The sequence below is a fragment of the Peromyscus leucopus genome, chromosome 9, assembly GCF_004664715.2.
Source record: "Peromyscus leucopus breed LL Stock chromosome 9, UCI_PerLeu_2.1, whole genome shotgun sequence".
In the NCBI taxonomy this organism is placed as follows: Eukaryota; Metazoa; Chordata; class Mammalia; order Rodentia; family Cricetidae; genus Peromyscus; species Peromyscus leucopus.
In genome coordinates, this window is record NC_051070.1 from 97,341,817 (window position 1) to 97,365,945 (window position 24,129).

Genomic DNA, 24,129 nt, shown 5'->3' on the forward strand with positions numbered 1-24,129 from the left:
GTACCTGATATTTTATGGGATATAGTCCTGTATTCCTTCTTTGCTAGGGTACTGATGGGTTTAGATACATTGAAAGCTGAGTGAGTTTGTTAATAATTGCTTGAGAAAAGAGAAGGAATGTGATGCTGATTTAATGTACCTCTTTTTGTTGGAGTTTACATTTCTTTGGCTGATTGGGCATACTATACATAAGCAGAAAAGAAATTCGTTCTTTTTAGAATGAAATTTTATTATTTCTTCAGTAATTTTAGAGAATTTTATATATTTTTAACATGCCTATCCCTCCCTCCATGTCACCCTCTCTAATCTTCAATTCTTTCCCACCAAACTTTGAAATTTGTTTCTCCCTCCCTGCCCCGCTACATCCCTCCCTCCCTCCCTCCCTCCCTCTCTCCCTTTCTTCCCTCCTTTTTTTTTCATCACTCCTAGAGCCCAGTTTGCATTGCCTAGCTGTCCTTGGGAGGTGGCCTGCTGTGGTGTGTGTTAAGCATACCAGAGAGCACAGTATTAAAAGAAGTCAACTCTCCATCTCCCAGGAGCTATCAAGTTGCCAGCCACTTCTCAGATCAGCAAGGGACTTCATTGCCTGCTATGAGGGGACTTTGCTTGGTTGGAGGTTGGGATTATTACTAACACCCTTAAAACCTGTTTCTAAGACCCTGTGACAGCTTCCATCTTGATCTTAGCTCTCTTGTTTTCAGGCAATGCTCTGTTAACTGCTGGAAAGCATTTCCCTTGCTGTGAATAATATGGAAGGCACTAATTCCCACAGGGTGCTCTAATTAGCTGCCCCAAGGAAGGATAAGCTGTATTGTAGAGGTCTATGGGGGCATTTTAGGATTTAGCCCTAAGGGAAATTTATCAGGTAAAAGGTGTATTGGAAGTCAGGTTGCTTTATATTTACTATTTTTCTTCATAAAACAAGTTATCTGTGGTCCTAAATACTGATCTTTAGGTGAATGTTTTCATAATAAGATCAGAGTTCTCCTTCTTTTGAAGTTCCCAACTAAGAAAGACAGTTCAGAGACAATTTCAAGGTATGGGCCTCTTAGGCCCTTTACTTCCTTAAGGAGATGTTGGCCTTCCTTTGTGAAGCTCCCTGGAGCTGATTGGCCTTGCATACAGATTCTCAGGGAAGAGAAATTCAACAGGAACTCAGTGGTATTCAGTGTTGGGCATAGGGGTCCTGGCAGGGATGCCATTGGCACCTGGCCACCATCCTTTCAGAGAAGGTCAGATGATCTAAATCCTAGGTACATACAAGACTCCATTAGGTGGTTTTGAAATGATACTAACAGCAGAACTCCACTACAGTGGGATAAAAACCCTACTCTATGGTTACAGATCCAAGCACCTGCCTTTTCTCGTAAAAACCTTCAGGGGATTCAACAGAACAGCCAGAACTGAATACCTCAGATGGGTAATTTTAGTTCTCTAATAAGGAGCCTTCTGAGGACTTAGGAGTTTCCAGTTTGTAGCAGATTCTCCTTGCAGCAGGTGGCAGGGTCAGGAATCCACCCCAGGTCAGTTTGAGTTCACAACTCCTAGGACACATGGCCTCTCTCAGAGTATGATGTCTGGGCCTGCTTACATAGTGTCCTGCAGCAACCAGACTTGGATTTTTGAGGGGAAGTTTTTAAAGATTGAGAACTCTTTCCTTTTCATGGGACTGATCCCTTATGCAGCCTTGTATTGTGTTAGCTGTTTCAAGATCAGTGGCATGGTTCTGGAAAGAAAGTTAGAACAACACTTCTCAAAATTGAATGTTTGTGCAAATCTCGTGAGGATCATACTAAAATGAGATCCCATTCAAGGGGTCTGACTCCCCCTGGGGCAGTGGGGGAGTGTCCTCCTTTCTAGCACACTCCTATGTGATGTAGATACTATTAGCACACTTACCCATTGCACTTTGAATAGTAAGGATTTAAAGAGATTGTGTTACCGAATTCCTACTTTCTGACCAGGTTTGATCATAATTCATCTCTCTAGTTAAATTCTGTAATTTGTGTGGTGGTTTGAAAGAAAATGGTCCCCATAGGGAGTGGCACTATTAGGAGGTGACTTTGATGGAGTCAGTGTGGCCTTGTTGGAGGAACTGTGTCACTGTGGGGGCATGCTTTGTGATCTCCTGTGCTCAAGCTAAGCCCAGTGTGGACACAGGCTGCTTCTGCTGCCTGTGGATCAAGATGGAGAACTTTCACCTCCTCCAACACCATGTCTGTCTCGATGCCCTCCCCGCGATGACAATAATGGATTGAACTGCAAGCTCGTTCCAATGAAATGTTTTCCTTAATAAGAATTGTCCTGGTCATGGTGTCTCTTCACAGCAATAGAAACCCTAACTAAGACAAGTGGCTTCTGTTGGGTTCACAGAGCTAAAAACTCTGATTATTAACTTTAAGCATCAACTTGACACAATTGAGAATCACCTGGGAAGAGAGTCTCATTCAGGGATTATCTGCCATGAGGTAGCCTACAGGTGTGTCTGTAGGAGGTTATCTTAACTAAGTTAACCAATGTGGGAAAACCTAGACCACTGTAGACTAAACCATTCCCTAAGGCAGACGTTCTGAACTATATATATTAGAGGAAAAGTCAAATTGAGCTGAACACAAGCAAGAAAGCAAGGCGACATGTATGCATTTATTTCTCTCTGCTCTTGATTGTGGATGTCATATGACTAGAAAATTGAAGTTCCTGCCTTGACTTCTCTGTCAATACAGAACTGTTGTATTAGAATTCAATTGTATTCAACTTAGAATATTAAGTTAAAATGAATTCCCCTATCTCTTAAGTTGCTTTTTGTCTGAGTATATATTATCTGAGCAACAAAAATGAAACCAGGACAACCATTATCCATTTGGCTTGAGATCTTGGAATCCCAGGACTTGAAACTTTTGGTGTGAAAATTGCAAACATCTTCAGCATATGAGGATGAATCAACCCGTCAGCAGAGTTTTTACCTGAACTTCATTGCTGAAGAGCAGAGAGAAGTTCGGTAAGCAAGTCAGTCTCTTCAAGCCTCAGGTTTCCTATTTCTGGATCAAGAATAAGAAGTGATTCCCTGAGTTCCTGGGCAGCTAGGCTCAGGGGACATAAATGGAGAGGGGGCAGGAAGAATGTGCAAGCTGACAGATGGGGAAGAGAGCTGCAAAATGCAGACTCCTGGACATGACAGGGCTGTTACATAGAGCGACTCACAAAAGCAGTAGTTGCCTGCACAAGATCAAGCCAGTCAAATTCCCAGTCTTAATGAGCAAGGGTCTCACAAGGCCACACCAGGTAGGGATCTATTGCAGTTGATGGAGCCGAGGGAGAGAGTCACTCTCCTTTGGGGATATATATTTTCTGGTAGGTTGCCCATGCCTCAGTACACGGTTGCACAGCCATGGGAAGCACGAATTGTACTGGGAAAGGGTAGTTATTAGAGCACAGAGTTTTGAGGGCACAGGATGGAGGACACTAGGAAGCACTGAAGGGAGGTGGTGGTAGATGAACATGATCAAAACACATTGTATAAATGTATAAAATTTTCAAAGAATAAATAAAAATATTATTTAAAAAATAAATTCTCTGTAAAGCAATCACAAGGATTAAAAGAAACAGCATATGGAAGGCATTAAAACATCAGTATCATGATGTAGACAGTTACCATGGCCACTTACTCATAGATGTTACTCAGCACTGCTTCCCAATACTGGAAAGAAAGTCCATAAAGCACGGCAGGTCGCCACCAGTCGTCTTTGCCACATCATCTGTGTACAGACAATGCTGCTTTAAGTGATCTACTGATGGCAGTATGATGTGCAAGGTAGTGTAATGCAGTTTTTGGTCCAGGGTAAATTTTGTAGACCCCAAGCATCAATACTAATGTGATTTGTTTGCCATGGAGGGATAGCAAGGCTTGGCTACAGCTCTGCCACCCTGGGACATTGTGAACTGGCCGATGGTGCTCCTGTCGACCTTGTTTATCCATTAGTGTCTCTCGGAGCTCTGTAACAACTGATGAGGTGGCTGCAGCTAATGATGGTTCCTTCCATCTCCTGCCCAGTCACTGTGTTAACAATCGATATCCTTAAAACAAAAGGCAGCCAGACAAGGCAGCGCTGCTACCACAGCTCCTACTAAGGAGAACCAAAGAGGTTTTTTTTTTTTTGTTTTGTTTTTTTTTTAATCTATTCCCTTCTCAGCACCAAGTCTGACACAGGACACTTGATTCTTAATGATGGTGGGATATGATGTGAACTATCAACGCCCCCCAACACACAGAGAATGATGATGGGGTGTGATGCGAACTATCAGCACCCCCCTCCCGCCCCCGCCAACACACACACACACATACACCCAGATATGTAGCTTCTCAATAGGGACCTATGGCTCTACGATCATTTGGCTGGTGTTAGGTGCTCATGGCTGGCTTTGCCAGTTTTTGCCCAGGAAAGCCAACTGTCAAATGTTATCCATTTATTTAGTGTTTATGTCTCCAGCTATGTGAGAACTATGAGAGATGCCCTCTTGCTTTTCTGTTATGACTTGTATGTGGGCACCTCCAAGCAGCAAAACACTCCAGAGTGGGAGTTTGAGGCTGAGCCAATGCTGGAGGGTGTGTTAGAGTAGAGAACACAAAGCGAGGCTCCTCTCTTTTCCAAGTGCAAATGGGATGTCTGAAGGACCTGGCAGGAGCATACTTTCACTGATGTCCACTTTACAAGGGAACACAGTAGGGTTTTGTCTCTTTGTAGCTTCATTTACTGTAGCAACAGCTGATGCTGTTCTGAAAGTGCTTTGCACAAATCAAACCAGCGTCTCAGCTTAATAGACAAGAAAATAGAGGCCAAGCTACTTTTAAATATATGTATTTGGCTATGGATTTAAATATCTGTATTTGGCTATTCTACTAACACTTCAAGCCTTAAAAACACTTAAAACTTTTGCAAGTGTAAAATTTGATGCAAAATTCCTCAGTTTCCATTCTAACTGTTCATTGTGTTGCACAGATTTTGAGTTTGGTAAATTTTTTTACATGATGTTTTTATTTATTTAAAAACTTTTTTAGCACTCAGGAGGCAGAGGCAGAGAGATCTACGTGAGTTTGAAGCCAGCCTGATCTACAAAATAAGTTCCAGGACAGTCAAGAGTTTTCTCAAAAGCCTTTTCTCAAAAAACCGAAACCAAGCAACCAACCCAACAAACAACAACAACAACAACAAAAAGCTTTCTATAATAATGTTTATAACAATACTTTTTAAATTAAAATTTAAAACCCAGTCTTGACCTAGTATTGAAATTGCTTAAGCAATTGCCCTGAGTCATAGAATCTAAATTGGTAAGTTGAGATAATGGCAGGTCCCACTGTATCTGACAGGCCAGAACTGTAACTCCTAGTAATAGCTGAGTGTTGAGGGCTGAGTCCTTCCTGCAGCCTGTTGGTGAGAATATCATCAGTATGCCAGTTTCAACAATGGGTAAACTCAGGAACTGAAAGGATGAGTAATGAAAGAGATGTTCCAGGCTGACAAGGGCCAAGCTGTTATTCTCCACGTCCCAAGCTTCTCTGCCACGCTCTTCTGGATAAGCTTGGGCAGATTCTCAAAACTCAAGCCTGGCATGTGGAATCACTATTCAAATACAGTAGAGATAAGGATCTACCTTGGTAGTCACACAAATGTGCAAAAAAGTGAAACATTTTAGCATCTGAGGTCTTCACCTCCCTATCAGTAGCACAGTCTGAGGTCAGGGAAGATTCCATTTTCCCTCAAGATGGTCTATGTCAGGACAGGAAATGAATGGTTCTGTTCACAGGGCCTACAGTCCTCCCTCCAGGAATTCTTCCAAAGAGAGACCCTATCAGGAGAACCACCATATTAGCTGGTTTCTTTCATGTGTTTGTTAAGGCCCAGGAGGTAGGTCCTGAACCCGTATGTATAACTTGTGGTGACCACACTCCTCTGAATGGATCTCTGGATTTGTCTGTTTGTTCTCCCTTTAGACATCTGGCAAAGGCTACATATGCAATAATTCTCTTTACCAGGTAGAAGTTTGATTTTCTTTTAGGTTCATAGGACATCAAAATATGAGAAAGACCAGGGGTTCTTTTTACATCTGAAATAATTATATATATATGTGTGTGTGTATATATATCTATATATATGTGTGTGTGTACATATCTATATGTGTGTGTGTACACATATATGTATGTGTGTGTATTGCAAATGTGGTATCAGTACAATTTTAGTCAGATGTCATAGGTGTGTAAACAGTGAAAATTGCACCTGACCTCCACACACACCAGAGCATCTTGTTGCATTCATTTGTGAGACTAAATTTTCTGAGAGTGTATGTGCAGGACTCTTCTTATTTATAAGCACAGAATAGAAGCATAGTGTGAACTATGTTTTGTATATTGCATTATTTATCATATACTGATATTTCTCAATCTTTTTATCTTATGACTATGTGGTATTCTAATCCAGTGGTGTATTATAATGTATTTTACTGGTGCTTTTAAAGAAAAAATATTCTCATTTTTTTTTTTACTAATAAAGCAATAATTATACTATGCATATGAAAATTATTGTGCATAAAATTTTGCACCTATAGTGGAAATTCTTATAACAAGAATTACTGATGTAAAGCATATTTAATTCTCATAAGTACTGCCAAAGTGTCTTAGGAAAAAAGGTCTATTGATCAGTTTCTGTCATTAAGTGTGGAATAACTGCTTCTACTGGTCAGCCATTCATGAGGAGACTGCCTTGCTGACCTCTCTCCGAGGGTGAATTTTCAGGGTGGTTCAACATGAAGTATCTTCATTTATTTTTGCTTTTGCCCTTCCTTCCCAGTCTATTTCTTAATTTCACTCCTATTTCCCTAATTACATATTCCTGGTAGTTTTTATATTCATAAAATCAAGGGTGCCATAAAATTTAGAGGTTTTCTATAGCCTTAAAATAAGAATAAATCCAATGAAAAATGCATCTTGTAAATGAAATCAGACTTTCTAGCTTCCAGACTAGAAGGTACATTCTTGAAAGAAAGATGTTTTGTTAGGTCAGTCCAAAGTGAACAGCATTCTAAGTATGGGTGAGAGTTCTGCCCTTTTGGAGCTGACATGCATTTGAATGTGTGGACACTCCCATATTGCTCTGTATTTCAAGGGTCATTTGTCATATTGCTAATGTCCTGCTCTGCTTTATAACAGCATGTTTATTCAGCATACATTCAGCATGCATCTAGGGTGTCTTGTGTGATGTCTATAGCATGTCTTTATTGCAAGAAGGAAAATGCCATATTTATTTATGAAACAAATCCCAAGCAGTGAATATGGATATATTATGGTGAAGTCTTAAGTGCTTATAGACAGTAAGCCCCCAACCCTTGTGTTCTTAGTGCAAGACTGTTGCTTTAATGAACTGGGTGTCATTGTCCTCTTTGTGTGAGACTACGGGGAAGCTTGGAATGTTAAGTTCCTAAGTGAGACCAAGTAAATGGAGGATTTGGAACAGTGAACTGAAATATATCTTATACACCAAAACATTTACATTATGCTTTTGTGCATAGTTTTGTTCTGAGACCTACTCTTGAGTTATTTTTGTTCAGTGATGAAAGTGGAGGACTTTTATGTCAAGTCAGAGTGCTCATATTGCTGGCCCTTTTTTTTTTTTTTTTTTTTTTTTTTTTTTTTTTTGGTTTTTCAAGACAGGGTTTTTCTGTGCTACTGCAAGTCTTAAGGGCAATCATAGCTGTCACCACTAAGGTATGAACAGAAGAGCAAACTCTTCCCTGTTGTGCAAACCATGAATGTGCCAAAGCAAAGGCAAGTGAGTGAAGGGATCAATAAGCCATCAGACTTAATGATGTTAATTAGGAATGCAATGAAGAAATCACACTCTATTTTACTTCCTCCTGTTTACTGAACAATAAAGTTCTTTCCATCCTTGCTTGTGCCATAGAGGTGCCTCATATGGCCTGTAGCTTGCAGTCTTACCTGATAGTACCTGAAAATCTTCACCTTATACTTAACTTCAGGTGAGAAAAAAACATCAGTAGAGTGAATTATCTAACCAAAATAAACAGTGAATAGGGAATGGTAGAGTGGCTTAGAACCTAGTCCCACTGACTCCATCTACTGTAGTAAGTTCCATGCCGATGGATAGATATTGTGTCTTATTCTCTCTTCTTAACAGATCTAGGAGATAAGATTACCGTTGTTGTCACTTAGTAGATAAAGGCAGTGACATTTGTTTAGTTTTCAGTGTTATAAAGGAGTGGAGGAACAAAGAGCTTCATGTCTCCTTCTTGGCTGCAGAGCTCCAATCTTTTCTTTTGTGCTAGATTTGAATGTGAGGAGACCCCTGCCCTGCTCGGCATCAAAATTAATTCAACAGTCTTTCCTAGCCTTCAAAGTCCCCAATGGCACAGTAGTAGTCCTGGAGATAAAAGACTGGAACTTGTTGCAGCAATAAATCACTGCAGCCCTCCGGAGTCCCAGAGGTCAAATCAAGTCTTCTCCAGCTCATCCCTCATTGTCAGAGGAGCACATCATTTACCTCTAGTGTGAACTGCTATAATCGTCCCTAATGAGTTTCCTGGCTTATTTCTCCCAGGTTTTAAAGTTAACTCACAGGCTGTTGTCCTAAGAAATAGCTACAGATGCAACACTGATACAACACACACACACACACACACACACACACTACTAGTAGTAGCTTTTTCCTGACTTGTGGTGCCCAAACTTCTTATCCAGGTCAAATTAATCACACTGTAGCCGGGCGGTGGTGGCGCATGCCTTTAATCCCAGCACTCAGGAGGCAGAGCCAGGCGGATCTCTGTGAGTTCGAGGCCAGCCTGGGCTACCAAGTGAGTTCCAGGAAAGGCGCAAAGCTACACAGAGAAACCCTGTCTTGAAAAACCAAAAGAAAGAAAAAAGAAAAAAAAATTAATCACACTGTAATATACCTAGCAGTTTTCTTTGAACACCCCTATGCTCCTGTGATTCTTCTTACCCTAACTTCCCACCCTGTAAGTTTTTGGTTTCTTTCTCTTGTGGGTCATTACTTCATGTGGTCCTTACTTCATCTATTATTTGTTTTCACTCTGTGACTCCAAAAATCTAAGCATAGTTTTCACTCGTCTTTCTTTCTCCTTTAAAATTTTTCTGCACAAACATTAAGCTTCACAAATTGTTTCCAAAGGCCACCTGCCAATGTACATCTCTTAGGAAGATGCATCTGAACCCTTTTTTGAATTAGGACTAAATATTCTGGTCTCTGATTGTCTGGGTCCCATCTGAACAACAGTCTGGATATTTTTAAGTTTCTAATTTTTCAGTTCCCTATTGGACAGCTACAGTGTTAGAATCTCCATGGGTTTAGCTCACACAGGAATTAATACTTTCAAAAAGTGCTCCCAAACTTGATATCATGAGATTATTGGCTCCCCATAAATTAATCCATAGGTGTAATGTGACAGAGCTTCAGATGCTAATAGGATTTGATATTAAGCTACAAGAATATCACAAGTTGTGTGAAAGAGGATACATAAGTGAATGCTGGGAGAATTATGAACATGGAATGTTCAGGCAACATGTCCTGTAATATATCAGAGAACTACAATAATTAAATAATACAGTACTGAATAATACACAAGTAATAAAACCAGAAGATCAGGAAGTAAATGTCGAGACTCTTATAACTGAAATTTGAATTGTAGTGAAAATGGCAATTCAACTCATTGGTAAAAACCAAACCACAATTATTAACTGCATGGTTTGGGGACAATTGGATAAGCAACAAAACAAATAAACATGGTAAATTCCTATCCCACTTATTACAACAAAATAAGTGTTAGTTCTGACAAAAGTTCAAATGTGACATGTGTCTATAGATGCCTAAGAGGCTGAGGAAGTGAGAATCTCCAGGTTGTGGCCAGACTGTGCTACAGAGAGAGTCTCCAGTACATCAGAGGAAAGAGCTGGTAAATTTCATGACACAAAATTAAATTACGGCTCTGACAAGGTTACTCAGCAGGTGAGGGCACTTTCCACCAAGTCTGATGACCTTGGTTTAATCCCTGGAGCCTATTTGGTGGAAGTAGAGAATTGACTCCTGCACATTGTCCCCTGATCTCCACACGAATGCCCTCACAAGCTGTGCTTCTCCCCTAATAAATGCTTCCCCCCCTTTAATCTAAAAAAAAACAAAAAACAAAAAAACAAAAAAAAACTGTTTGGGAAAAATCTAGAAATTAAATAAAAATAGCAAAAGTGCAAAACAATATCTGTAACACTAACACAAAATGAAGAACATTTTAATTACTAACTTATAAGACTCAATAAGGGAAGCTATCAAAGAAAACTAATGAGAATATGAAGTAGCATTGGAAAACTTATTTTAAAAGAGCAAAATATCCAACACTGCCCAGAAAATACTGAAGGAGGAGACAAAATTGGACTGCTAACAATTCCTTACTTCAAAACTTTATCATCAAGCTGTTCTAATCAAGGCAGAGTGGCCTTGGTGTGAAATGTACATCCAGGACATAGATGAAGCAGAGTGGAAGTGTTAATTCCACTCTTCGAGAATACAATCACTACCACAGTTTAAAGCCAAATTTGAAACAAGCATTAATTAAATGCTGGCCAGGTGGATGGACTTTCTGTCCAGGTCCACCTTTGGGATTCCAGAAAATGGCCCCAAGTCACAGTTTGCAGGGACTTAAAAAGGCAAATCCCACAATTCACAGCATTTCCCATGAGGTCCAATCAGGGGCAAGCATACATCCTGACATATTTCCTGACTACATACCTCTCACCCACATGTGATCATGCACTTCTGGTATAGTTGGGCCAAACAAACTTGTTTAGGAAAGTGAAAACGTATGGCTTGCTATCTCCCATAAACAATAAATAGCCTCCAGCATCTCAGGAAGTATTTGTCCTTGGGCAAGGGGCTTATAGGTCAGAGGCATTTTTGTTTCATGGATCTCTTAAAACATAACTTTGGCTTTCACAGAAGCCTGGAAACTGAGTAGCACATGTGGAGTCCTGAATGTGTTGCAAAGAAATGCTGAGGATATTATGGTTTTGCAGTGGAAGAGTACCTTGGAGGATGCGGCTAAGGAATGCCACAAAGTCTCACCATGCAATAGACCTCACTCAAGAGAGACTTGTGTCTGTGTGTGTGTGGGGGGGGTGTTCACACAAATGTACCACAAAATGGATCATAAAACAAATGAAATGAAGAAGACAACATAGGAAAAAGCCTAGAAACTGTTGTGTGTGGTGATGATTCTGCAGATATGACAGTAAGACAAAGGAAGCTGTCAGGAGATTAAGGACTCATGTCACTGCTGGAGAGAATCTTTGGGAGGCATGCCTGATAAACGGCTTAGGCAAAGAAACTCTTCAAAGTTAAGGATAAAGAAGGAAAGCGTCTAAGGCCAGCCTGTGTTATGTGGTGAGTTTGAACAACAAAACAGACCTGACTGAAAAATGGGCAAAGAGCTTATCAGAGAAGCTGTAAAGAAGTTACTGAATGAATACTGCGGATGTAATCAATGAATACCACAAATATAATTAATATCATGAGTGTAATTAATGAATATCATGAATGTAATTAATATCTTGAATGTAATTCATGCCACTGAATTGTGAACTTAAAAATGGTTACAATTGCAAATTATATTCATTTAAAAAATCAGATGGAATGTAATCACCATACATTTTATGTGTGTATGAATTTGAAGACATCGATGTTCTAAAATAGAAAGTGGTGATGGTCTCATGGGCCCATGAGGATGCTAGACTAAAGTCTATCAAATTGTGCAAATAGGCAAATTGTATACTATGTGAATTATTTGTCAATAAAGATTTTATAAAACATAAAAAATTAAGAAGAAGCATAAGACTTCCAAAACATACTCTACATTACAACTCATCAGGAAACTTGGATGAAAACACAGTGGGACACAATGGCTTTCCTACCAAAGATAGTGAGAGATCTGGAACAGCTCCAGCACTCAGGAGACTGAGACAGGAAGGTTGCTAGAGGCCAGGCTGTGTTATATCACCAGACCTGGTTTCAAAACAACCAGTAACAACAAAGAAAAGGTAACATTTCTGAATGCTGTCAAACACCATGTGTTAGCCAGAATTCCAGAACTCACTGATTATCATTGAAAGTACATATCCTGTAGGCACCTTGGCCAACATGTTGTCTAGCTCTCAGGCAGCTAAACTCAGGCAGCTAAATATAAAATATATAACCTTTCACCTAGGAACATTTTAAATGTAATCAAGATCTGACTTTAGCTATTCTTCAACACAATCGCATGAAGTGAATAACTTTTTTCTGCCAAGTTATGTGGAGGTTATTTGATAATACTTATATGTCCGTATGTTTATATAGAACAAGTACTATCCTCTAAAAGGCTTTCTCCTAAGAATAGGCTGTTTACTTCCAGAAGGCTGCTCAGACATTCCATTAGGAATGTTAAATGTGATGTTGCTTTTTCAAATCACAAATTGAAATGAGCGAATTGACCCACAATGGGGGAAGCATTTAAGCAAAGTGATGTTGCATCCAAAATGCTGGGATAATGTGTGTCAGTGAAATTAGCTCTCTGTATGTTGTGACTTGAAAAAATACCTACAAAGAAAGGAAGCTCAGAGGGGAATGAAAAATCCTTTGGGGAATAAAGATGAAGATAGCTCTTTGATACCTACACTGATACACCATTTGTGTTTCCAAAGGAAAGATGTGTTTTCCAAAGGAAAGTACTTTATAGTTGTTAGATTGAGAGGAAGACTTTGAGCTTTACTTGAATGGGTTGCTGTTGTGTGGTGTGGACCACAGGGCAGGGACTCAGGCGTCTGCTCCTCCAGCCCCAGCATCCAACTGTGGCTGGCACAGAGGAAGTCATCAACATTATTCATAAACTGTTCTTTTAAAATTGCTTTATATAGTGTGTGTGTGTGTGTGTGTGTGTGTGTGTGTGTGTGTGTGTGTGTCTGTGTCTGTGTCTGTGTGTCTGTGTGTGTGTCTGTGTGCGTGTAAAAGCATGTGTTGTAGCAAGTATCTGGAGATCAGAGGACAGCTTGCCGAGTCAGTTCTCTCCTTCCATGGTGCAGATGCTGGGGCTTGGCAGCAAGCACCTCTGCCTGCTGAGCCATCTCATGGGCTCTATCTATAGGATTTTTCACAGATTTACCTGGCATGAGATTGTGAATTGCATTTTTGTTGCTTCTTTCTGCCTCTGCATTTATACAGAAGAGGGCACATATTCTTTTGAAGTGAGTGTGTAATGTGTATAAGAGCTGCCTGGCTGATATTGCGGAGCACTGTCAGGCACCTTATTTCTCCTTTAGGGGCCCATCTCTGTGGTTAGGAATCACCTCTACTTTAGGTTTGGGAGCTTTTTCAGGTAGAGCTGCCTCTGGTCCCAGGCTAAGAAAGAATTGGAATTTACATTCTGTGTGTAGGTTTAAGCTCCAACTCAGTGACTCTTGCCGTGCTCCTTGTTGTTGGTATTGTTAATTCTAAAGACAGGAGGAGAAAGACCACCGACCCAAATCATTGTGGCTAAATTAATTAAAGTGAGCAGTTAATTAAAGCAATTTGTGTACATGGGCTGTTTCTACCAAAAGTGGGGTCCAAGAGAAAGATAAGGCTTTTATAGCTCAGGGGTAGGAGGTTTCCAAATAGGGGATTTGGTAGGCAAAATAGGAGGGATTACAGGAGCAGAACATCATAACAAGTTAGTCATAATGACCACATGAAACAAAGACGTGGTGGCAAGGTGGACATACCATCCTTTTGAAACAAAGGTAGGGTTGCAAGATGGTTATAAACAACTTTTTGTAACAAAGACATGATTGCAATTCCTAGAACAAGTAGTACATAACCATTTGTAGTTAATGTTACAGGTGGGGGCATAGCCCAATCCTTGAGAAACAGAGTTTTAATCATAAACAGGAATGAGCCTAGTTTGTCTTTACCATATGATTTGAACCTAAGATGAAGGCAGGCTGGTTCTTCAGTATCTAAGTTTCTCCATAGGGTTATTCTCCAGTAAGATCATGTGTGTTCTGCACACAATACAAACGGTGACTTACATGATAGCATTTTGTCACTTGGCACATAGTGATTTAATCAAGAGATTAGAGAGGAAGAATTTAGAAAAGAAGAAATGAAGCCCCCTGTACACTTAGAAGCCTGAGACAGGCTACTTGTGCATTTTAGTCCCACTGAAGGCAGCTTAATGACAAATCAGCACTTTCCTTCAAGTTGGACAGACAAATTATCATGCAGATCTTGGTTCCCATTCATGTCTTGGAGCCAAGTTCTCCTAAAGGTGTAGTTTAAGAAGATCTAGAGAGGGCTTTCATATCCTGGCCTGGCTTCTACTCTTGCAAATTTCCTTGTTCTCTTCTTGAGGTAGATTTTCTGCCCAGTTAATGAATAGCCCAGTTTGGGATGGATTCTGATGGACTACAGAAACAATGCCTGGTGAGGTATTGGCTGAGTCCTATGTCTTATCTTAAAGAACCCTTTGGGGAAAGAGAAGTTGTCATCCCACTGGAATCCTCTGTGGTGACAAAATTACCAAAGTCCTTGAGTCACACTGCCTTCTACTGCCTGTAGAAATGACAGTTTTTTATCTTCAAAGACAGTGGAATGGAAAGACAATCCATATTCACTGTGGGTCATGAAATAAGTTGATTCTTCTCAAAGAAGCTTGAATCAAGTTATTCCAAGAAGTGCCTAACAAACAGATGTTGGGAGAAATGCAGCTTCTCATGCAATTAATTTCTATGTTTTGTATGTTTGTAAAGTGTTTGCTTGTAGGTATTTGTAAATCAAAGTATGAGGCAATACTTGAACAGATGCATCTTTGATGTTTGGCATCAGCAAGATACCAGAATGGTATGAGACCTCTCTACTCATCCTTCCCTAGTCTCTGTCAAAGATAATGCTGAGCATGGGACGAGCTGGTGTTTCTATTAATAGAGGCATTACAGAGCATTCCTTCAGAGTGTGGACAGCAGAGACATCTAGACATTCTGTTAAGATTTCTTTCCATCCATCCTAGTTCTCCCATGTTCCAGGCATGGTGTCAGACAGCAGAGGTGAGTCCGGAACCAAAAATCCCTCGGATCATTTGTGCTTCCTTGTGAAGAAACAGATAAGAAACAACATGGATAACTGCCAGCTAATATAGGTAGCATGAATGACTGTAATAAATGAGGTGACTAGGAAGTCAGATTCCAGAGAGATCAGCAGAGCCCTGAAGCACTGGGTCAGCCTGATGCAGCTGACCACATGAAAACAATGTTTAAGTCAAGGCATGAAGCCCAATCTTACCCAGGAAATCCCCCTATTGAGATTCCCTTTTCAGGTGATGTAGGCTGTGTCAAATTGACAGTTAAAGCTAACTTGTACAGCTGGAGCTTTAGAAAGTTGTAGGTTTGCTATATTATATTAAGTTAAGGATTTTTGAATTTTTGTTTAAAAATATCAGTAGAATCATTTTAATCAAATCTATGTATTTATTTTAGTAATTTTTCCTGTTTCTTCTTTTCATGTTTATGTTGTATATGTGCATGTATGTATGCATATTCACATATTTATGGGCTCATGTTTGTGGGGGGTATATATGGAAACTAAATATGGCTGTTGGAAATCTTCCTTGATCACTCTCCAACTTTATTCATTTTGGGGACTCATCAACAAAACTTATCCCCATAGCCATCTTCTGGTAATTCTTTGTCTCTGCCCCATGAGGATAGAATTACAGGAAGGACACCCACTCACCCAGCATTTACAGAGGTTCTGGGATTTTGTTCTTTTGCTTGTGCAGCTCTATAGCTGCTGAGCTGTCTACCCAGCTTGAGGGGCGTGCTGTGCTTTTGTTTGTTTTGCTTTGCTTTTTAGTGAAAATGTCTGATGATAGAGGTTCACAGGCCTTGAGTTTGTATGTTCTAGAAAAACATTTTTTTGTTGCTGTTCATAGCCTGGCCTTGGAAAAGAAAATGCTGCCACTTGGGTTGGTGGATGTCTTGTCTTGTCTTACTTTCACCTCATATAATCTTGGGGATCCATCTGAGGTCTTTGTTTGAATAGGTCTTGATGGTGAGGTCATGTCCAGAAGAAAGCCATAGATAGGGAATGAAAGGGGTAAGTAGGACTCAAGGGTGAATCTGGCTTGCTGGGGGATGTCTTTCTATATGCTGTGAATATATGTTGTTCCAGATGATTAATAAATAAGCTGCTTTGGCCTATAGCAAGGCAGCTTAGAAGCAGGCAGTAACTCTAAAGAGAGAGACAGGAAAGAAGAAAAGCAGAGGCAGACACCAGCCCGCCATCCAGGGAGCAACAAGATGCCAGCAGACTGGTAATGTCACAGTCATGTGGCAACATATAGATTAATACAAATGGGTTAAGTTATAAGAGCTAGCTAACAATAAGCCTGACCCATAAGCCATACAGTTTGTAAATAATATAAGCCTCTGTGTGTTTACTTGGGACCAAGCAGCTGTGGGATGTGGGTGGGAGAGATTAGCCCTGACTTCGGGAGGGGCAGGACCAGAGAAACTTATGGCTACACTGGCTGTAGAAACAAGTGGAGGATAAATCAGATCACAGACTCAGCATCAAAGTCAGGGTCAGCTCAGCCAGGGTGTAGAATGGCTGAGAAGGTAGATTGGTGATTTGGTGGATGAAGTAAGAAACTCTGGGTTGGCATTAAGTGTCCCCTACAGGTTTCAGGACCTGTTGAGTGCCAGTAGGATTCAGGATTGGTTCATAACATGAAAGAATCGATCCATTGTCCCTTCTGCAGAGGTTTGGAAGAGGCTGGTAGTTCACATGGGGCAGATTGCTGAAAGAATTTGTGGATGCTATTCCCTTAGAGAACCTCAATGAGCCAGAGGAAGGGTGGTTATGAGCAAATGCATCAGAAATGCTCAGAGGCCATGTGGCATCAGTCTTCTTCCACTACTAACCCCGAAGCAAAACAGACTTTTTGTTTCCTCTGGAGGAGGTGATAAAATCCTGAGAAGCAGGCCTGGGACTGCCTGTGAGTAGCATGACATTTGTTGTCACGAAAAGACAGAGAAGAATATATAAGCCCTAAAGAGCAGAGCATAGACTGATACTTCAATATGGTGACCCTCAGGAGGAGAGAGGCAGAGTAAGGAAGGGACACATATGCATGTCTAATTAGATATCTACTCTTCACATACCATGGTGACCAAGAAGACTTTGACTTGGAGCTAGATTCAGGGTTATGCAACCTCTGGGAAGGGAAAAATAGCTTTGTTTGACTTTTGGCATCTTGTACTGTGTCCTCTTTGCAGAAAGGACACTACTAGTGACCTTGTATTTGTCTGTATTAATATAGGACACTGTTATAACTCAGACAGAAAATGCCATGCTTAGCTCAAAATGCAGGGTAGATATTTTAAAAATACAGCTAATAGGGATGGTACCTTTATACATACATGTTTACCATAGAGTCTAACATTTTACTAGAATACCTCAATACGGTCTGAGTTAATATTACTATGATTTTTGAGGGACTTAAGGATCAAAAATATTTCAAAATAGGTATCCTTCCCAGTTGGGTTGTATTTTCTTCATTTTGATTACAAAGAAATCCAAAGCATAAAAAATTATTTCTTTATACTTGTAAATGGACATTTCCCTGTTTTTATGAGGTCTGTTTTAGGGTCTGCCAACTGCCCTTCTCTGGACTGTTTATTTTTATAGTCATGGAAAGGATGTCTCAAACCTTGGAAGAAAAGAGCCTGACTAAAGAATGGCAAGAGGCCTTTCATCTCATCAAATGAAATGTCTGAAGTTTTCAGTTCTCACTCACCCTGCTTTTGCTTTCTGCCAGAGGGTGACCAGATGGATCCTGCTCTTGGAACTGGCAGAGTGTCACTGACTGACAACTTGTTGGGGACTTAGAAGTGACCATTCTAGCTTTGGGGATGAGGAGCTGGGTCACTGGTGTGCTAATGCCTGTTTCTATGAGCATAAAACATAGAGAGGTGTCTATGTATAAACTGTTCCTGTTATTTAAAAATCCAAATACAGTTTTCTCTTGATAACAAAGAATATGCTCCCTGATGAGGAGGAAGTTCCACCTTATCTTAGTTAGGGTTACTATTGCTATAATGAAACTACAAGAAAAGCAACTTGGGGAGGAAAGGGTTAATTTGGCATACACATCCATATTACAGTTCACCATCAAAGAAAGTCATGACAGGAACTCAGGGTAGGAACCTGGGATCAGGAGCTGCTGCAGAGGCCATGGGGGGTGCTCCTTACTGGCTTGCTACTGATGGTTTGCTCAGCCTGCTTCCTTAGAGAAGCTAGGATCGACAGCCCATGGATGGAACCATCCACAATGGACTGGGCCCTCCCCCATTGATCACTAATTGAGAAAATGCCTATAGGTTTGCTATAGCCTGGTCTTATGGAGACATTTGCTCAGTTGATGTTCCTCCACTCAGATAGCCTTAGCTTTTATCAAGTTGACATAAAACTATCCATCACACACCTGAAACTCGCCATTGAGTACATGGGCAGCTTCTATTCATGCTTCATCAATTGTCAAATAATTGCATGGTGAAAATCAGAGAAATTTTCTATCACCGTGAAGAAAGTTTCTTTTTCTCTCCCAAACCCCATCACCACCATAAAATAGGTCTTCAAATTCAATGCCATGGAATTTGTAGAGCAGACATACTGTTAGCATTCCCAGTCAAAATCCACAGCTATACCAGAAGTGAGAGACCTTGGCAATGTTTGCATGTCACTGTTCTTTGTCTGGAGTGTGTTCTGGGAAAGCACCCAGAGAACCTGTTAAGCAGACAGCTGACCCCACCCCAGAGTTTCTGAGTCAGCAGGTCTGAGGCAAGATATGAGGATCTGCATTTCTGATAAGTCCCCAGACAATGTTGCTGCTGGCCTACGAACCACAACTTAAGAGACCAAATGATATGGAGAAGCAAGTATTTGTTTGATTCTTACTCACCCTCTGTTGCATTTTTATGGGAAGGTAGTATATAGCATGGTTTTTATTTTAGCCTCTGGAATTAGAATGCCTGGGCTCAACTCCAGGTTTTGTGACCAATAAGCTATTTAATTATGATTTTAGTATTTAATCTTGATCAGGTTCCTTTTCCTTATCTACCAAATGGAAATAATAATGATAATTACCTTATAGAGTTTGGAGAGGATTGAAAAACATAATACATGTAAAGTTCTTAGCAAATACCCAGACACTTTGTAAGCTCTTGGACAAATATTGGCTTTTGTCCTCATCCTGCCTGGCTAGCTCGTGACTATAGCTGACTGATATATACAACAGTGGCTCCCAGGAAATAGTTCTCTGACTCGACTATCTGAAACGTCCCTGCCAGGGTTTATTGAGGACAAACAAGGCTTCCTTATATCCACTCTAGGGAATTGAATTACAAAATGGTCTTGTCTTAGTGGTTCCAGAAAAGTTAATCAGGACAAAACCTAGAAGAAAGTTGGAATGCTCCCCAACTTTCTTGACTTGACTGGCTTGACTTGGCTTGACTCAGGCCCTTCACCTGCTGGTCTCTGAAATATGCCCTGCAGCTTCATTTGTGGAAGACAGGAAAGCCAGCACTGTCACTTTGTAGCAAGTGCTTGCAGAGTACCGTTCCAGCACCAGCTGTCATTGGCTCTCCGGATGCATGGTCAAAACGCACATTCTCTGGTGCCCTGGACCTAGTGAAGTTGAAAATGTGGGAGAGGACCCAGTAATATTGTCTTCAAAAGCTCCCCCAGGTGATTCTTATGCAGACTAAACTAGAAAAAGTAATATGGAAAGTAATATGTGGTTATTCATAAAAGCCTTTAACTGTAAAATAAAATAAGTAAATGAGGCTAGAGATGATTCAGATATTAAGAGCTTTTACAGTTCTTGCAGAAGAATGGATTTGGTTCCCAGCAACCATGTTAGGAGACTGTAACTACCTCCAGGAGATCTGGCATGCTCTTCATGCATCTTCAGACACTGGACTCACATATGCACATACCCACATTCATAAATACAAATAAAAATAAATCCAAATAGTTTTAACCAGAGTAAGTATATGGAGGGGGCAGGTTGTATTTTGTGTTTGGGAAAGATGACCTTGGCAAAACAATTGAGCTCTGACTCCAATTTCAGGATCAAAGAGTGCTGGGAAACTAGGAGGTTATCATAGGAGATTTGAAAATCCTAAATGGGATATCTGTGTCACATCCTTCCACCCAAAGCTCAGGGATCCTCCAAGAAGAGGGGGTGAAAGAGTACAAGACCAGAAGTGGTGGATGACTGTACAGACACAGTGCTCTCTCTCCAGACACTGCAGGGCACTGGGCACATGAACTCACAGTCATTGTGACAAAATGCTCACCACCTGTATAAGCTGAAGCCAGACAAAGTAGCAGCATACAGGGCAGGAGGTAGAAATGAAGTCCCATCCTTAGCTGAAGAGCTGCTGGTGTGAGGAGCAACCCCTGATATACTGCTCTCCAATGTAAGTCCCGTACCTAAGAGTATTTGGGCAATGCAAATTAGACTCAATGGGCTTAGTAATACAGAAAGAAAACACAAAGTTGGGTGGATGATGAGGTAGTGATAGATTTCGGAGAAGTTGGGAGATTAAATATGATCAAAAGACATTGTATGAAATTTTTATAGAATTAATAAAAATAGTATTTAAAACAAAAAGAAAATCTTAGGTGGCTTCCACAAACTTCCTACAAGTTTGAAACTCTAGGTGGGCTCAGAATATCCACTGTAGATATCTTTTTATACTATTTTTGAATGCACTAAATGATTTAAAAATTTGTAAAAGCGAATCCACCAAAAGGCATAACAACATTCATTAAAATAGTCGCTGTGTATTTTCTCAATAAATGGATACATGGGGAAGCATTGCTCATGATTCACAGCTTCTTCCCTGTTCAGAACTGTCCTAGATACCAAGAAAGAGCAATGAAGAACCCCTGTTCCCTCACTGATATTACCTACTCTTCAGTGGAGAGATGGAGGTAAACAATATATCTAGCTGAATTGTTTCTTGTTCAACATACAAATTTTCTCTAAGTAGAAAACTAAAGGGTAGGAAGTAAAAAGAAAGGTTAGGTGACTCCATAGTGTTTGAATGAAGTGGTGAACTTAAGTAACATACCTAAGAATTTGAGAAATCCAGCCAGGGAGATATGAGATTAAAACTCACCCACTCCCACACATCAAGTAGAATAGATCCAAGAGAATTGCCCATGGTGTTCCAGGACAATGACAGAGAAACTGTCTCAATTTTAAATTATTGGTTCCTTTGCTGATATCTTTTCTAGTGACCCCAGGACAGCTGAGAAGGTAACATGGTACACAAAAGACAAAATAGTATTCTAATATTTCACAAAATGTGACACCCCTAGTGATTAAGAAATTGTGTGTGTGTGTGTGTGTGTGTGTGTGTGTGTGTGCATGCACACGCAGTTGTGTGTTATGTGTGTTTGTATATATAGTGGATTAGGACTAAAATCAAAGTCCATTGGAAATCCATTGTGATATTTCAGAAAATTACTAAAGAATGAATTAACTCTCTGTCAGTAGAGGCTAAAATGTTATGAAAAATTCAGGAACTAAGTTACTTTTGATTGAATAGAGAAAATTATATTTGTTCAGACTGGATAAAGACCACTGACAGGTTTTATATACTCAGACATAGTAACACCCATATTTCCAAGTGCTTATATATTTGCGAAGTAGAACTATCTCCTTATAAACTATTTTCATTCATTCCTGCATGAGATTTTCACATAGATACCAGTATGTATAAGTAGTGACACTTCTTGATAAAAGTTATTATTTAGCAGAATTTTGCAAGGACATGTGAAGGAGTAAATACTATTTTAAGACTGTGTTACCTATTATTTTAAATAACATCATTTTATGTTGACTTAAGTCAAGAAAATATAAGTACGACACCAGTTGTAGAAGCATTGTTAAAACAGGAGCCTGGTGTGACACTCTACATAAGGGAGTAAGAAGAGAAGAGACCTTGAGCTCAAAGGGCCCTCTGGTTATATGGGAGGGCAGGTGGGTGAGAAAAGGAACTGGAAAAGAGGGAATAGAGGGCACCTGACTTTTAATATGGGCATCACACACTTGCAATGATGCATGGAAATAGACATGCCCAAAGGAAGGAGAAAAAATATTGAAGAAAACCACCGTGATTTTTTTTAAGAGGAAAAGCTATTTTAGGGTAGAGAGGCTGTAGTGACAGTGATGTAAAGTTGATAAATTGTCTGTAGCCAACAAGCTGAGGAGCCTTCAAAGTTGAAAGAAAAAAAGGCTGTGATGTTCTGGTTCCTGTTGCCAAAGAGACCAAAGTGCTGGTTTTGCCTTTTGAAAAGGCTTCAAGGACCCACTCAGTGAAAACTGAATTAATACTATAGAGAATTTCTGGATGCTATAATTAATTAGCGAGACGACATTCATATTTTAGGGAAAAAGCTATTCGGTCAGCAATTCTATTCATTTCAGAGGACTGACTACTCAATAAAACAGAGGACACTTACCAGTAGGGTTCCCACATAGAACTCTAGGGCCACTTCTGTCTCCCTGGATCTTAGCTTTCTTTCTCACAGTTCTGGGAAGAAATGGATTCTGCTTTGTATGTGCCTACTCTTCTTATTCATTGGCTGTTTTGTTTTATCTTCTTTTAGCATCTTTAAGTACATATAACAGTACATCTAAATGCAAATGCTATCATTTCTTACATGCATTTTGAAATTTATAAGGAAAAGTGTCTTTTTTTTTAGTTTCTGGCCATTTTTTTTTCACATGACACAGCAGGTACATGTTGATGAGGCGTGGGCGTGGACTTCCAGAATTGTCTTGTGATTATTGTTGTTGGGAAAAGCTTTGCAGGATTGACAGTCAAATTCTTTTTAAGTATCCCAATAATGTCTCCAGTCTTGACAAGCATCAATATCAGATAAGGAATTCTAAAATCATCTGGCAGTGTGTGTGTGTGTGTGTGTGTGTGTGTGTGTGCGCACTGTGTTTTAGAGATATACAAGAAGGCAGAAGAACATCAATCCCTAAGGTCTGAGTTGCTTAAAGACAACTGTCACATGTCTACAGTAAAAGAGATGATCAGGAAACATTATAAGAGGTTTTCACAATTTATTTATTCTGGTTATTGGTGGATACTGGATGTCAGGAAGAGTTGTTTAGGTCTGAATAATCAATCAAATGAGCTCATGAGATGATGAGCTCCCCCACCCTACCTGTATCCAGTGAGAGGCTCAATAATTTCCTGATGGAAAAACTGAATTGGACATATCCAAACATTCATGGTTCAGCGACCTTGAATACTGCTCCCAATACTGGGTGTTGGTAGAATTAACATATATTGTTCCTGTACTGTATTTATAATTTAATACATATTTCAGCATGTCTAAATGTAGGTAAAAATGACTGAGTGTCAAAACCCAGATAATGTGAGGATTGTAAAACATGGATTTCCGATGCAGTGTGGGTTGGTGCTGCTCACTAACGTGTGCTGTGAAGAAATTGGCTCTCAGGTTAATGGAGCCATATAGACAGCCCAAGTTCCAAACACCTCTAAGAATTAAGAGAAGGGGCCAATGGGATGTTGCAGTGGATAAAAGGCATTTGCTACCAAGCCAACAACTGGACTTTACCTTTTGAGACCCACATAGTGAAAGTAAAAAACTTACTGAGTCTGGCAAGGAGCAATTAAGTTAAAAAACAAACAAACAAACAAAAACAACAGAAAAAGTCGTACAGCTGAGCTTTCCCACAGTCATTCTGTACTGCTTTGTCTTACTAGATCGGAGTGTCTAGAAGGCCCAGTAGGCATAACATTTATCTGTTTGTCTTTATAAAGGAATAATTTACTATTTATGGTGTTTTGTTATAAAAATAGTTGCCGGGCGGTGGTGGCGCACGCCTTTAATCCCAGCACTAGGGAGGCAGAGCCAGGCGGATCTCTGTGAGTTTGAGGCTAGCCTGGGCTACCAAGTGAGTCCCAGGAAAGGCGCAAAGCTACACAGAGAAACCCTG

General features: G+C 40.1%; 1 protein-coding gene across 4 annotated transcripts in view; it reads left to right on the top strand.

Moving 5' to 3' along the window:
• The window catches only part of Znf385d (zinc finger protein 385D), a 938,498-nt gene that overhangs the window by 595,751 nt on the left and 318,618 nt on the right, over positions 1–24,129 (top strand). The gene's annotated exons all lie outside the window — the stretch shown is intronic.